Here is a 12,908-nt window from a genome sequence, read left to right as displayed (position 1 = left end):
TTTTTTTACATAGAACCTCCCCCCATTCCTGCTCCACGTTTGGACTTGGATTTTACCATCCCCCACTCGGCTTGGTCCCAAACCTACAAACCCTTTTAGCCAAGCAGGGACTGGGTCCAGGCGGCAGCAGGCCTGCCCCCTTCCCACTGTGGACGCCCCACGTTCTTAAAGGCCGGGCCACACCAACGAATCCTGCAGCACTCCCCGAAACACAATCGCGGGGGTGGGTGCTGGCGGCCAGACGTTGCTTTTTGGTGTGTGTTTGCTGTTGCTGCTTAAATTAATCCTGAGTGACGGCCCACAATTCCTCTCCACAAAGAGGCCATTTAATGCCCCCTCCTCTGGCGAAACTTCCATTTGCCCCCCTGAGTCCAGCTTGGCAGCTCAGACCCTGCGCTGCCCTTCTGGCCTTCCCCTCAGGTGCGCCTGGGGCGGAGGCAGATTTCCCTTGCGCACCAGGGACCTCAAGAGCGAGTGGGTGGATTTTGGAGGGGTGGGAGGGATCTTAAAATAGAAGCGCATTGCTGAGCAGAGGTGAGGCGGGGGTTGTCTCAGGACTCCCTAGATGGTCCCACTGCCCAACGGTAGCGCTTTGATGCCCCAACCAGGCCGCCTCCCGCATCGCCCTGAAGATATCCTGCCCCCTCACCATAAGCCGGCGCATCGCGTCGTGTGCCTTTGCAAACCCCGGCAGAAATGTGGGGGGCACATTTCTAGCGCCAGCAGTAGCCATGCACTAGCCCCAGCATACGCCCCTTGCCAGGTGCCCACCGCCTACGAACTCCTTTCATTGTCGCCTCCAAGGTGTTCTTTTCGTGAGTGGCATTCTCGGACCTGCTGTAATTAGCTCTCGCCCGGGGTGGGGTGGGGGGCACAGGTGGGTGGAGGTCGTGGGGAGGCCTCCCCTGGGCTCAGGCAGAGGGAGGGCTCTGTTCTTTCCACACGGCAGGACACGGGTGCTGACAGCACGGTCACCTGCACCGCACACCACGGGGTGGAAACGACAACGACAACATACCCCTGGACGGTGCCGGATGACCCTGGCCCCGGGGCGCCAGAGCGCGGTTGGCCCTGAGCGGCCGTGCGCAAAGTCCGGCGTGCGCGTGCGCCGGAGGCAAAAAGGCGGGAAGCCGTCGCGCGGGAAGCCGTCGTGCGAGAAGCGCCTGTGCACATGACTGTTGGGTCACTTGGGCGGAACCGCGCCAGGCGTTGAGCGAGGAGTGAGGACCACTGCCCCCGCGGGCAGGTGAGGGGAAACCGGGAACAGGTGGGAAGGAGCCGAGGCAAAGAATGACGCCCCTGCGGACCCTTAGGCCGCGTCCCTGCGGGGCCCTTGCCTCCCCTCCCTCGCACGGAGCGGGCGGCGCTCCCTTCTACCCGGGCGCGGCCTAACCCCTGGCGGCGACAACCCAAAAGTGACCCCGCGTGGCGTCGAGGGCCTGCCGGGTTCGCGTTCTGGGGCCCTCGCCATTTGCAGCGGCAGAGGCCGCTGCCAGAAGGGGCTCAAATGGCGGCGTTTTGGCCTGTAAGCTGGTTGGGTCCCCAGGCGCTCCGGGTGGGGCTGCGGGCCGCCTTTGCCTAAGTTCCCTCTTTCGTGCCCATCCGGATACCCGACAGGGGATAATGCGCGCGAGGGCTTTGGAATGAACGCGATGTTGATAATTCCTGTTATTCTTTAGTCGCGCGGAGGACTTTTGGGGTTAAATGCCCCAGAATCTGCGGGCAACCTTGGGGCACCGATCTGGAGAGAGTCCCTTTTCTGCCCCCGTCGTGCGCTGCGGTCGAGGCGTCCAGACCCCAGGCCTCGGAAGAGCCGCCCCATTTCTCCCCAAGCCGCCGCCTCTTTTGGGGGAATAAGGGAGGGGAAATTTAGCAGGGGAGATTTTTGTTTGTTTCGAGGGTTGGCTGGGTTTGGGGGCGTTTGGCCTCCAGCAAGCACGGGGAAGAAATGTGACTAAGTGGCAGAAAATGTGCTTTCCCTTCCCCTCTCCCCTGCCTTCAGGCCGCGGGAGTTGCGCAGTCTCCAAGAACTGGGAAAAAAGATTTTCCCCCAGGTCCCCTCTGATCAACACTGCTTTTCCTCTCACGGATGACTTCTTAATCTGGGGTGCTAAGCCCCCCTGCCCCACTGCTGCCAGCCAGTCTGCAGCATTACCTCGGCGGGCCAAGGGGGAAAGGATGGAAAAGTGGGAAAGGAATGTGTGTAAGGAGTGGGCCCGACTTAACCTGTTGGAGGAGGCTGGTGTCCGGATGAAGCTACCCAGCCACCCCTCCGGAGCTCAAGCAGCACCCCAGTATTCAGTGAAAGCGCCCCGGGGGCCTCCCGCCCGCCCCTCGGAAACCAGTCATTAACCCGACTTCTTATCGTCCAAATTACTTAAATGCGCTTTGGTGGTGTTAGGTCCTTTTCCTTTTCCACGTGCAGATGACTCAGCCTACTCCAACTGCGCCTGGGGAGGTCACCCAGGCAGCGGCTGACCCTGCACCCTGAACCCAGAGGCAGCCCATCCCAGCAGCACCCCCCGGACCCCAGGCTCCCAGACCACACTTGGCTCCCCTCTCCCCTTATATTTCAGGTCATCTTTTCCCTCTCCTTTAAAAAAATTTATTTTAATTTAAAGGAGTTTTATTACTTTTTTTTTTTTTTTTTAGCGTGAGACAGAGGCTGATGGAAACGGGCTGTTAAAAAAAAGAAAGAAAAATACATGCCGGTGGCACTCTGTGGAGCTGGCGAGCTTTGCCTGCCTCACGACTGAGCTTTTTGGTCGCCAGTTCCCTCGTAGAACCGGGCATGGGGCACCTGGGATCTCCGCTGCTGAAAAGGCGCTATAGAAATGCAAGGAATTATTATGATTTTAATAAAATTGTGTCTCATTTAGGAGCGCGCTTCTGCGCTGCCTCTGTCGTCGGAGCCCGGGTTTGCCGCGGCAAAGTCTGTAATCAGAGAAAAATACCAGCTTTGTTGAGGGTTAGAATGTATCATTGGCTAATGTGTGTGGTTTTTTTTTTTTAAATAATGCTAAGCATTGGAATAATTAAAGAGTGAGAAATAACTCGTCTCTTCTCTCCCCTCGTCATTGTCTTATTTAAGGGTGAAAAGCGTGCTTTTAGGCAGAGCTGGTTAGTTTTAATGCGGGCTTTTTTTCTCGCCCGCCTTTCCCTCCGCTCCGGTCTGATTCGCAAATCCCCAAACTGGCACAAGCCGGGAAACTTGCGGCAGCCGTTCTTCTCCCGGAGTTGGAGCCTCGCTTTCCTTTTTTCCCCTTTTTCAGAGACAACCCTCTCCTCTTCCCTCCCCCGCCTCTGGGCCCTGACCCACTGCCTGGTTTGCGCTAGAGCGATTTAAAAAAGAAAGAAAGGAAGAAAGGAGCCGGGCTCTGGTACCCCTGTGCCAGCCGAGGGCGCGTTTCCCAGGCGGCGGGCTGGTGGGAAAGTCAAACCGGGTGGGGGGTGTGGGGTCTCAGAGGCAGAGTCTTGATGCCTATCCTACATCCCCCCCCAAAATAAGAATCACGTATTTCTAAAGATCGCAGGATTAGAGGGCTCAGATCCCTTGTCATATTTAAAAATCAAGCTGAACAGTTCTTTCTTCTCGGCCCCATATGCAATAGGAAGTGAAAATTCGGTCCTTGAGCCCGACTTGGCAGCCCGGTACCGTGGTAGGGGAGAGAGCTGCCCACTTGGGCTGGGCCTGGCGTCCAGCCCCAGAACAGTGCTGCTACCACCTACAGGGCCTAGATTTGAGGTGGGAGAGCGGAGTACGGGGCCAGTGATGGGCACGGCCTGGGGAGGTGTGGGAATCGAGGAAAGGGTGCTTCTTCAGGGCTGCAGAGGTTTGCTTCAGGCTGGTGGGAGGCTAAGTGGCTGCCCTGGCCCTTCCCCAGTGGTGGGGTGGAGGGGCTCAGAAAGGAAAGGGGTTTCTGTAATGCTTGGGGAAGTCGCAGCTCCCTGTGAGAAAGGAAAGGGAAAAGTGGGCAAGAAATGGGGGTAGGGACTTGTGCCCACAGGTACTGCTTCGAGTTGCAAAGGAGTTCTTTATTTGCTTCAGGTGTTTTTAATTAAATGTGTTTCTCTTTTATTTTCCTTGTTATTTGGTGCTTAGACTTTTCCGCGATCCCTTGCATTTTGTCTTTTTACATAAGCAGAACCCCCCCACTTGGAGAGATATTGTGGGAGGTACTTTGCCTTCAGTGCTTTCTCTTTCCTGCTTTTTTTAAAATTTAATTTTAAAATTATAAAGTAAATTTAGTGCGAGTGAAAGTGAGGGGGGAGCCAGCTGGGGCTGGAGCCAGGGAAGGGGGAGGCAGATGCAGCAGGGTTGGGCCTCCCTTCCCTCCGCAGCTCTGCCCCAGGACCCACTCACTCCTTTCCCTGATAGACTTGGGGACTGGAATGAGGGCAGCCTGCCTGGATGGGTGATAATTTACCCTTCAGGAATCCCCGGCTCTGCAGAGCCACTTTTTCCCCATTACTCCCCACACCCCTGAGGCCCCCCAGTCTCTGCCTATGGGCAGGGTGAACGGAGGGTCTCTTACTCCCCTCAGTCGCTATGACTGTTTGGCTTTCAGCTCGGTGGGCCCTGTTTGTCCACCACACACACGCCCTGCTGGTCTGCTAACCCCGCTGCACAGTTGGTTGCCCTGTTGATGGGATCAGAGCTGGGCAGGCACAGAGAGACAGAGACAGAGACAGGCGCGAAACCCCTCTGCAGCAGTGAGGACTCGAGGGGCTTCTTTTCACTGCATATTTTTTTGTGGTCACATGAGTAGTGCATGCTGCTCTGTTAACACATGTGTATACATAGGTGCTCCCGTTTGACGTTACTGGTAGCGGCAGGAGCTGTTTCTAAGGCATGTAAACTATGAGAACTCTGTAACTTAAAAACTAAAGGCCTGTTCAGCAGTGCTGAAAATGTTCTATTTCTTAATCTGGGAGGGCTTACACAGGTGTGTTCACTTTGTGAAAACGTGTCGAGCGCCAGACTTAGACGTGTGCGATCTTCTGCTCTTCCTTTTACACATTTCAGTTAAAAGTTTATTTAAAAAAAAAAAAAAAAGGAAGACCCAGCCTCAGAAGAAAAGGCCTTCCCTAACAAAATAATAATGATAATAAATGATGATTTAAATAAGAATGTCCTCCAGCCTGCTTTGCTTAGGTCTCCCGCTAAAGAATGGTGGGAGGGCTTGTAAAAATTAGTGGGCTGATAAAAAAGCTCGCAGGCGTGTGGCCCACGAGGCTTCCAGACCCATCCACGTGTGTACGGAGCGCCAGGAAACTGCCTTCAGACTCAGGTCTAGCTGTAGGATTTTTAATATCTCAGGACCAAAGGATGAAAAGTGGTAAGGAAGAAGTTACTTGCCAATTACATTTTGCTGTCAACATCTGGAAAGTAATATTGCAGCTGTTCTCCCTGCCCCCCCCATTGCCACCTCTTCTTTTTTTCTGCACACTTAAATTTTTGTATGCGTGCCATCCATATTTCGGTTTTCTGCTCTGTTAAAACATCTTCACGGCTCTGTTCAAATTGAGTTGTTGGGTTTGGGCTTTAAAAAAATATACATATATATATATATGTATCTCATAGTCTGACAGTATAATTTTTTGAGCAGTTTATTTGAACAGGCTGGCCATCGACTGATAATCCCTTCCCTTTTCTTTCCCCTTCTCGGCCTTCCCAGGACTGTTTAGGCGAGAAGCTTTCTGGGAGGACGCTCTCGGCTGCCCTCGCCTCTGCTCCTCTGGGCAGGTACTACAGCTTCACCCTCCGCGGCCCTTCTGCGGTGTTTTTGTTTTCCCTTCGCCCCCCAAAAATATTTGAACCAAAAAGCCTCTTTTTTTTTTCCTCCACCCACAGCAAACTGAAAGGGCTAGTGAACCGTGATTCAACAGAGCGAGGGCGCCTCTTTTCTTCCTTAGCATTAATTAACTCAAGTTCGTTAGGACGTTGGGTCTGTCGCCCACAGTTTTCTCTTGTGTGTGCTGAATCGGGTCATAGAGGGAGACTTCCCGTGCAAACAGTTTGTGTTGGAGCTGGAGGACACAGAGGGGGAGAGAGGGTGAGAAAGAAAGGGAGCCGGAGAGGGACGGATTGTGGCCGAGGGGTGGTCAGGTCCCGAGCTCCCGGCACCCTGGTGCCAGCCTCCGCAGGGGCTAGACACCAGGGGAATGAGGATTCTCGGGTTTTCTTGGCCATGATCCTGATAATAAATTAGTTGGGGGGGGCGCAATACATTTTGAGGGATTGAAAAATGTCTTCCTTCCAACTCCTCAAATTGTACATTTTGGGGAAGCTGCTTGCCCAGACAGGGCCGGCCCAGCTCCCCTGAGCCCTCAAGCAATGAAAATCTCAGGCTGTTCCTATCCTGGCCACCTTGCTTTCTGCAACACCCCCCCCCCCCACTGCCTGTTGCCGCAGCAACTGTAAGAAATAGGCTCTCTGTGGGCCAAGGGTTCGAGGAGTGCAGACCGGTGGAGAAGACCCGGGTTCAGGATTCAGAGATACTCTCCTCTTGCCCTAATGCCCTCTGTCTTGCGGTGGGGAGGGGGGATTGCTCAGGTAGGGTGTCAAAATGGATCCTGACGGAGCTCTTGATGAGGGCCTGGGAAGGTCACAAGAGGAGTCTCAGAGGTGCAGGGGAGGGAGAGGAACATCTTCTTTGAAGGATCCCCAAGCCTTTTGTGGGGTCGGGAGTTACTGCTGGCCTCGGGCAAATATTCAACATTTTGCCATTTGCTCCCGGCCTTCTCTCTCTTCTCTCTTCCCCTCTGGGTATTTTTATAGCGACCCGCATCGACCTCATCTTCACGGGCTGGTTTCCCCTTGCCGTGCCTTTTGTCAGTTTTTCAGTTCTTGCAGAAAGTTGTGAAGCTGGCTTGTGGGGTTCTTCCTTCTTCCAGGGGCCTTGGTCATCATGGAGTGACACTTTCCAGTCGCACCAGGTGGGTGAGACTCAGGCTCTGCACGGCTCTTGTCCCTCGAAGCCCTTGGTTGTCCTCTGTCTTGTGCGCCCCGCGGAGGATCCCCACATAGCCTTCCAGCTGGAGGACAGGGCTCTGGCCTTCCCGGCTTTTATTTCTATTTGGTGACACAAGGAAGTTTCAAGCTAAATAGTGAATTAAAGGACTAGGAGTTTTGTTTTCTAGTCTCTGTAGAGGATGAAATAAATTTCCAGAGGCAGTAGAGAGAATAGATGGTCTTCCCAATACCTATATTCCTACCCTATTTTATTTGGTGCCAGGAGGGTGAGGGGAGATGTGCCTGGAGCAGGGTAGTGTTTGGAGCCAGAACGAGGCTGCCTGTTGGCCCGATCCCAGGCCACCGCTCCCACTTTGTAGACAGGAGGAGAAAAAGAAGGGAAAGGGAGGCGGTTTTACAGGAGAGGAATGTGCGGCCTGGTTCTGATGCAGGCCGTGTCCTAGACCCAGCATGGGGGTGTGGGGCAATTCCATTCAGCAAGGCGAGGACGCTAGAAAAATCGTGTGGGGCTGCCTTTTCCTGAGCAGAGGAAAACAGGCCCAAGTCAGCCAAAAACCCGCTTTGTCCAAATTCTCTGAGCCTCCTCGCAATGCGCATTTTCTGGTTTCCATGCCTGGCATTTCCAGATTCTTGGATGATTTTACTCTGGCTGCAGAGCCCCTTCCCGCCTCCCCCCCCCCCCAGAGAGGGGAGGCCCCACCTACCTCTAGGATAAGCAGGCTGGCCCCTTCGTTTTGCTTCCTACAGTTCTCTTTCCATCTCTGCCCCAGAGCCCAGACACTGCCTTCTTCTTTCCTTCTTGTGTCCCTTCTGTGGGACAAGATGGGAGATGTTGGGGATACAAAGTTGACCTCTTTCTGTTCCGTCCAAGAGTGAATTATAAAATCCCAGGAATTGGGCAGACTAATCAGGGCTCTGTTTGTGGCTTTTTAAAATTTCCTGCTTCCTTTTTCACCCAGGCTGCAGATAGGCAGTAGTAAAATGGATACTGAAATGTCTGGTTAGTCCTGTGAAGGTTTTATTAGTTATTTGCACTCACTGTGTATAGTTACCCAAATTAGCATGAAAAAAAAATATATATATATAATATGTGTGTGTCCAGGGTCTGAGAGGATAAATTTGGGTCTTAAAGCAAGTGGGATGTGGACAAATAAGATTTTTGTAAAGATAAGGAAACGTTCAAACAGCGGCCTTGTCTTTAAAGATATAACTTCTTATGCTTCTAGATGTTTCATTGTTGGCAGGTATGGGTCACTTTTGAAACCTGTCTCAGACTGGGAAAATTATTTTGTTTCCTTGAAGACTTTTGAATACTGAGTGAGGTTATGTATGAATTTTCCTGTTTTCCCTTAAATAATCCACAAGGCTTCATTTGTTTTGTGGAGTTTTGGAAAACCACACATTTTACTTTCTTGCGATAGAAGCAGTTATTTTCCTTAGCTAGTTTTTCTTTTTTTGCCCCTGACCTAGAGCCCTTGTCTTTTGTCCTTGTTCCTTGTTTTTCTCTTTTTTCTTTTCTTTTCTTTTTTCTTTTCGGCCCTGTCTTTTCTCCATCTTTGTCTTTCTTTCTTTGGCAGTTTTGGGCCCAACTTGGCTTTCTCTCTTCAGGTTTGGCTTTCTTCTTTCTCTCTTTTTCTCTATCTCGTTCTTTTCCTCTTTTTCTGTGGTCCGATCAGTTTTTTTCTTTTGGAGGCACATTATTCCTAGTGATGGCTGAAACTGGCATGGGTATTTCTGAAATGTTTCAGTGAAAACTGTTGCTTTAAAAAAAATCAAATTCTATATACTTGACAATAAGAGAGGCCTTACTCTTGCAAAGGCAGAAGATTCCTTTCCACAAACCAAAAAGCCCATGTTAATTTTTAAAGTCTTAGCTCTGGCTTCTCGATTTTTCTTTTAAGTGAAGAAAATACCTTTCCCCCAAAATTGCCTGCTTTTCCTTTATTTTCCCTCCTTGTCTTTAGTTTTCTTTTTTGCTCCTGGCTCTCACCAGCATCACTGGCTTCCTCTCCCTCACCTTGGTTTTTTTCTCTCATTCTCTTATCTCCTCCCCTCTCCTCAGAGGCCTGCCTGTCCCCTTGCTTCCTCTATCCCCTGAACCCTTGCACTTGTGGGTGACTCAGCCCTTGGAGAAGCCTTGAATTGTCTGAAGGTTTTTTGTCTTGGCTCTTGTCCGTGTGCAGGGTGCAGAGCCTCTGAGCCCTGAGCCCAGGCGCGAGGGGAGAAGGGAAGGAGGCTGGGTCTGGGACAGGTAATCTTCCAACAGAGCCTCCACTCTCTTAACAAAAGGGGGACAGTCCCCTTTTGTCTGGGACTCCTGAGGGGCGTGTCCAGGGCCTAGAGCCACCACCAGTGGCATGGAGGAGGAGGAGGCTGCAGCGGTGGGGGCAAACCAAGTGTTTCTCATGGAACCTGAGTGATTCCTCTCTGTGTGTGCCCGCAGAAGAGAGATACCTTCTCCCCTCCCTCTCCAAGCCTTAGGAATACCCTGGCCTGAGGCCACTCTTCCAGAAAACTCCCCCACACACCCTAGACAGTGGCCCCTGTGGGAACAGGGTGAGGGGAGAGTGCTCCCTGGGAATCCACTCTGCCCACCTTCAAGGTTACAACAACTGGCAGGAGAAGGACAATTGACGATTGTTCTCCTTCTGTGTTACTATCCTGGGAAGGGCCTGTTGCTCCTCCTGTTAAGGGAGCATTGAGGGGGCGCACTGGGCTCTATGTGGATCCCTGAGGCTCTATTGAGAAACTCTACTGGCCTTTCTGGGCCACTTCTGTGTCCAATCTCTCTGCCACTCCCTCGACCTTTGACCCCTCCCTCCATCCCGGAGTGAATCACGATCTTGTCCTGTTTCCTTAACTTCCACATGGATCTTCCCATCCGCCGTCTCCCCACCACCCACCCAGTTGTACCACCGGTTTCAGAATCAACCCATGTTTAGTGCATCTCTTCCACCCGGCACTGTGGTCTGTGAGACAGAATATGCCAGAATTCTCCAGGAGGCCCATGTTGGCCATTTTCTGTTCCGTGTCTAATATTTAGTATAAATCAAAATGCCAGAAAAACACCCATGTGCCAAATATAAACTCACTTCTGGTTTCTACCACCTCATCTTGACTCTAGGAAGTAAGATTGCTTCTCTCAAGGTGGAGAGGCAGGGTTTGGTATCTTATGTCACTCAGTTAACATCTTTGGCTAATTGGACTGAAGCTGGTTATTAACATGATGTTAATTATTGAACGCCACTCTAAGAGGCCTGTCGGCAATGACACCTGCCTCCTGCTTGCTCACCTCTGTTTCTCTTGGGGTCAGCTGTGAGCTCACTTCAGACCATTCAGGACCTGGACCGGGGTCCCAGGTGCTGGCCAGCACCTTTCCCATTGTCAGGGTTCAGCGCCAGCCCAGGGCTGCATGTTTTGTTTTGGCACACCCCAGGCGCTCTTCCGGGAACCTTTCTGCCAGCATAAAGGCCACGGAGCACAGGGTTTCAGATGGGGAAGAAAGGGGCACAAGTGAGCAGTGACCTTTTCCCCCCATGCCAGCTGAGGGCTGAGCATCGCCTGGGGAGAGGGCAGCTGTAGGGACACAGTTCCGAGCGGGATCAGCCTCTCCCTGTCTGTTGGAGGTCTCTGCCCTTCTTTTAATAACTGTCTCCTCCTTATAGCTTCTCCAAGGCCTGAGGCAGGCTGCGCAGTAGCCCCTCACAGAGAGAACCTTGTGGAGATGGCACTCACCGCAGGCTTCCCTGTCCTGCGCTCACCCTCCCACTTGGCTGGGAGGGAGGCCTCTTCCCTATGACTTGGTTTCCCCAAACTTGTCCCGCTTTTCCTGCTAGAGCCCTTTCCTTTCCGTTTTGTTGTTTCCTGTCTTCGCTTTCTCCCTTTCAGATCTGTTTCTTTTTGTACACTCTTGCACCTTGCTCCTCCGTAGGGGTTCGGGCCCTTTAGTCTGAATTGAATTGGGGGCTAGGTGAGTGTTGCCCCTCCTCCAACCAAGAAACACTAAACGCGGATCAAGTGGAGAGGGGAAAGCTGGAGAAAGCAAAGAATGAAGTGTCTGGGGGTTGGGGGGAGGCCTCGTAAGACTCTGACTGTTCGGAAGTAGTGTCCATCTTCCTGCCTTTGTCACTTCTCCCTGGGATTGGCTGTTGTGTTTGTGGCTGCATGTAGTGCTTGTCAGCGGAGTGCTGTGACAGGAGGCTATTTTAATAAACTGTTGCAGTTTCTCGAGCCGAGCTGCATTGCGTTGGCATCCCTCGTCACCGCTAATGGAGCGTGCGTGGCTGGGTGTGGGCTGAGGGAGGCGGTCGAGCTCGCTGGGGGCCTGGGGGTGGGGGTGCGCCTCGTCTGGGAGTGCTCCTGCCAGCGGCAGCCAGGCCCGGGGAGGAAGGGGTGGCCGCACCCTGGGCGCCAGGTCCCTGCCCTGGAAGTGCTGCTGGCATCGACACTTTCCGAGCTCTCTTTCTTCTCTTTCTATTCATAGCACCGCAGGCTCGCGTGTATGGCCAGGGAGGAAAACTTCCACTCGCCCCTGTGCGCTCCATAAATAAAAAAAGAAATAGAACCAGAAAGAGAGTGTGAGGGCCTGAGAGAAAGAGACTGAAACCAAAACACAGAGAAGGCGCAGCTGCTCTCCCCAAGGCCTTCTGGGGCGCCCGCCCGAGCCAGGCCTTTATTTATTTCTTTTTCTGGCTTAAAAAAAAGAGAAAAAAAATCCGTGTCTTCCTCAATCCTAGTCCCCCCAGCTCTACAGGCCCCCCCTCCAAATTTGCTGGCTGGCTGCTGCCAAATGGACCCGAGTGGGAGCCTGGAATGAAAAATTCATAACTGCTGGACTTTGCTTGTTCATTAGACGTGAACTTGTCGATTGGGCAAATTGTTTTTGGTCTCCAACTGCCGGGGGCTCTCCCCACCCTCCCGGCTCGCCCGGTTCCCTCCTCCCCTTGGACACAGCCATTGGCTGCTCGAGGATGTCTCATTGCCAAATAGGTGGATCCTTCTCTCTGTCTCTCTCTCTCTCTCTTCCTCCCCCCCCTTTTTACTGGCTTTGGCACAGGCAAATGGATGGGGATTGAGCATGAAAGGGGAGAGAGAGGGAGTTTGAGAGAGAAAAGCAAAAAAAAAAAAAAAAAATCCAAAACCCAACCAGCACACACACACACACACACACGCACTCGCACACTCGCGCGCGCGCGCGCGCACACACACACACACACACACACACACACAGCACCATCCCATCCACGTCCTCCCTCGCTCTCTCCCTCTCTCTCTTCTTTCCTTCCTCCCTCCCTTACTCGCTCTCTCTCTTTTGCACGCGTCTGCCAGCGACGGTCTGCAGCCGGTCCGAACTCGTCCTCTTCCCCGGGAATCTGCGAGCTCCCCCTTTGCCTGCGATCAGGCTCAGAGGCGGAGGGAGGCAGCGCGAAGTTTACACCCCTGTGCCGCTGCCAAAGCCGAAAGCCTTTTTCTTCAGCTGCCGCTTTCCCCCTCCTGGTTTTTGTTTTTGTTTTGTTTTGCACGGGGGGTGGGGTGGGGTGGGGGGTGGGGTAGGGTGTGCTGTGTGTTGGGGGTGGTGATTGGGAGGTAGGTTTTGATTTTTAAATTTTGCATATTTTCCTTCTCTCTCTCTCTCTCTTTTAAACTGAAAGAGGATGCACAGGAGGCGAAATTGAACATTTTTTTGTTGGCTTTTGTTTACCTGGCGTGTGTGGCAACCGGCTCGCTCCCTCTCTCTGCTTGCTATCCCTGACCTTTCTTTCTTTTTGCTCCTTTTCAAAAAAAATATTAATTTCCCCCTTCTGTGCAATGGAGCGTGGAGGGGGGAGGAGGGGGAAGGGTTTGAGAATCCACCCAAGCCCGGCCCCTATTCCCCAGAACACCAATAATAACCCCCTTTAAAACATTTACCTTCCTCCCCTGCTCCTCCCCC

General features: G+C 52.7%; 1 protein-coding gene and 1 long non-coding RNA gene across 5 annotated transcripts in view; one reads left to right on the top strand and one right to left on the bottom strand.

Annotated features, from left to right (window-relative positions):
* The window catches only part of NFIX (nuclear factor I X), a 93,445-nt gene that overhangs the window by 13,759 nt on the left and 66,778 nt on the right, over nucleotides 1–12,908 (top strand). The gene's annotated exons all lie outside the window — the stretch shown is intronic.
* On the bottom strand, nucleotides 11,165–12,449 carry LOC121102535. The gene is made up of 2 exons (XR_005834619.1): nucleotides 12,274–12,449; nucleotides 11,165–11,514 (listed from the first exon to the last, which is right to left on the bottom strand). It is a non-coding gene; the product is annotated as an uncharacterized LOC121102535 (long non-coding RNA).

Source organism: Ursus maritimus, unplaced genomic scaffold (assembly GCF_017311325.1).
Source record: "Ursus maritimus isolate PB19 unplaced genomic scaffold, ASM1731132v1 scaffold_14, whole genome shotgun sequence".
NCBI lineage: Eukaryota > Metazoa > Chordata > Mammalia > Carnivora > Ursidae > Ursus > Ursus maritimus.
The sequence above is the reverse complement of the archived record's forward strand: the minus strand, read 5'-3'. Positions and strand labels throughout refer to the sequence as shown.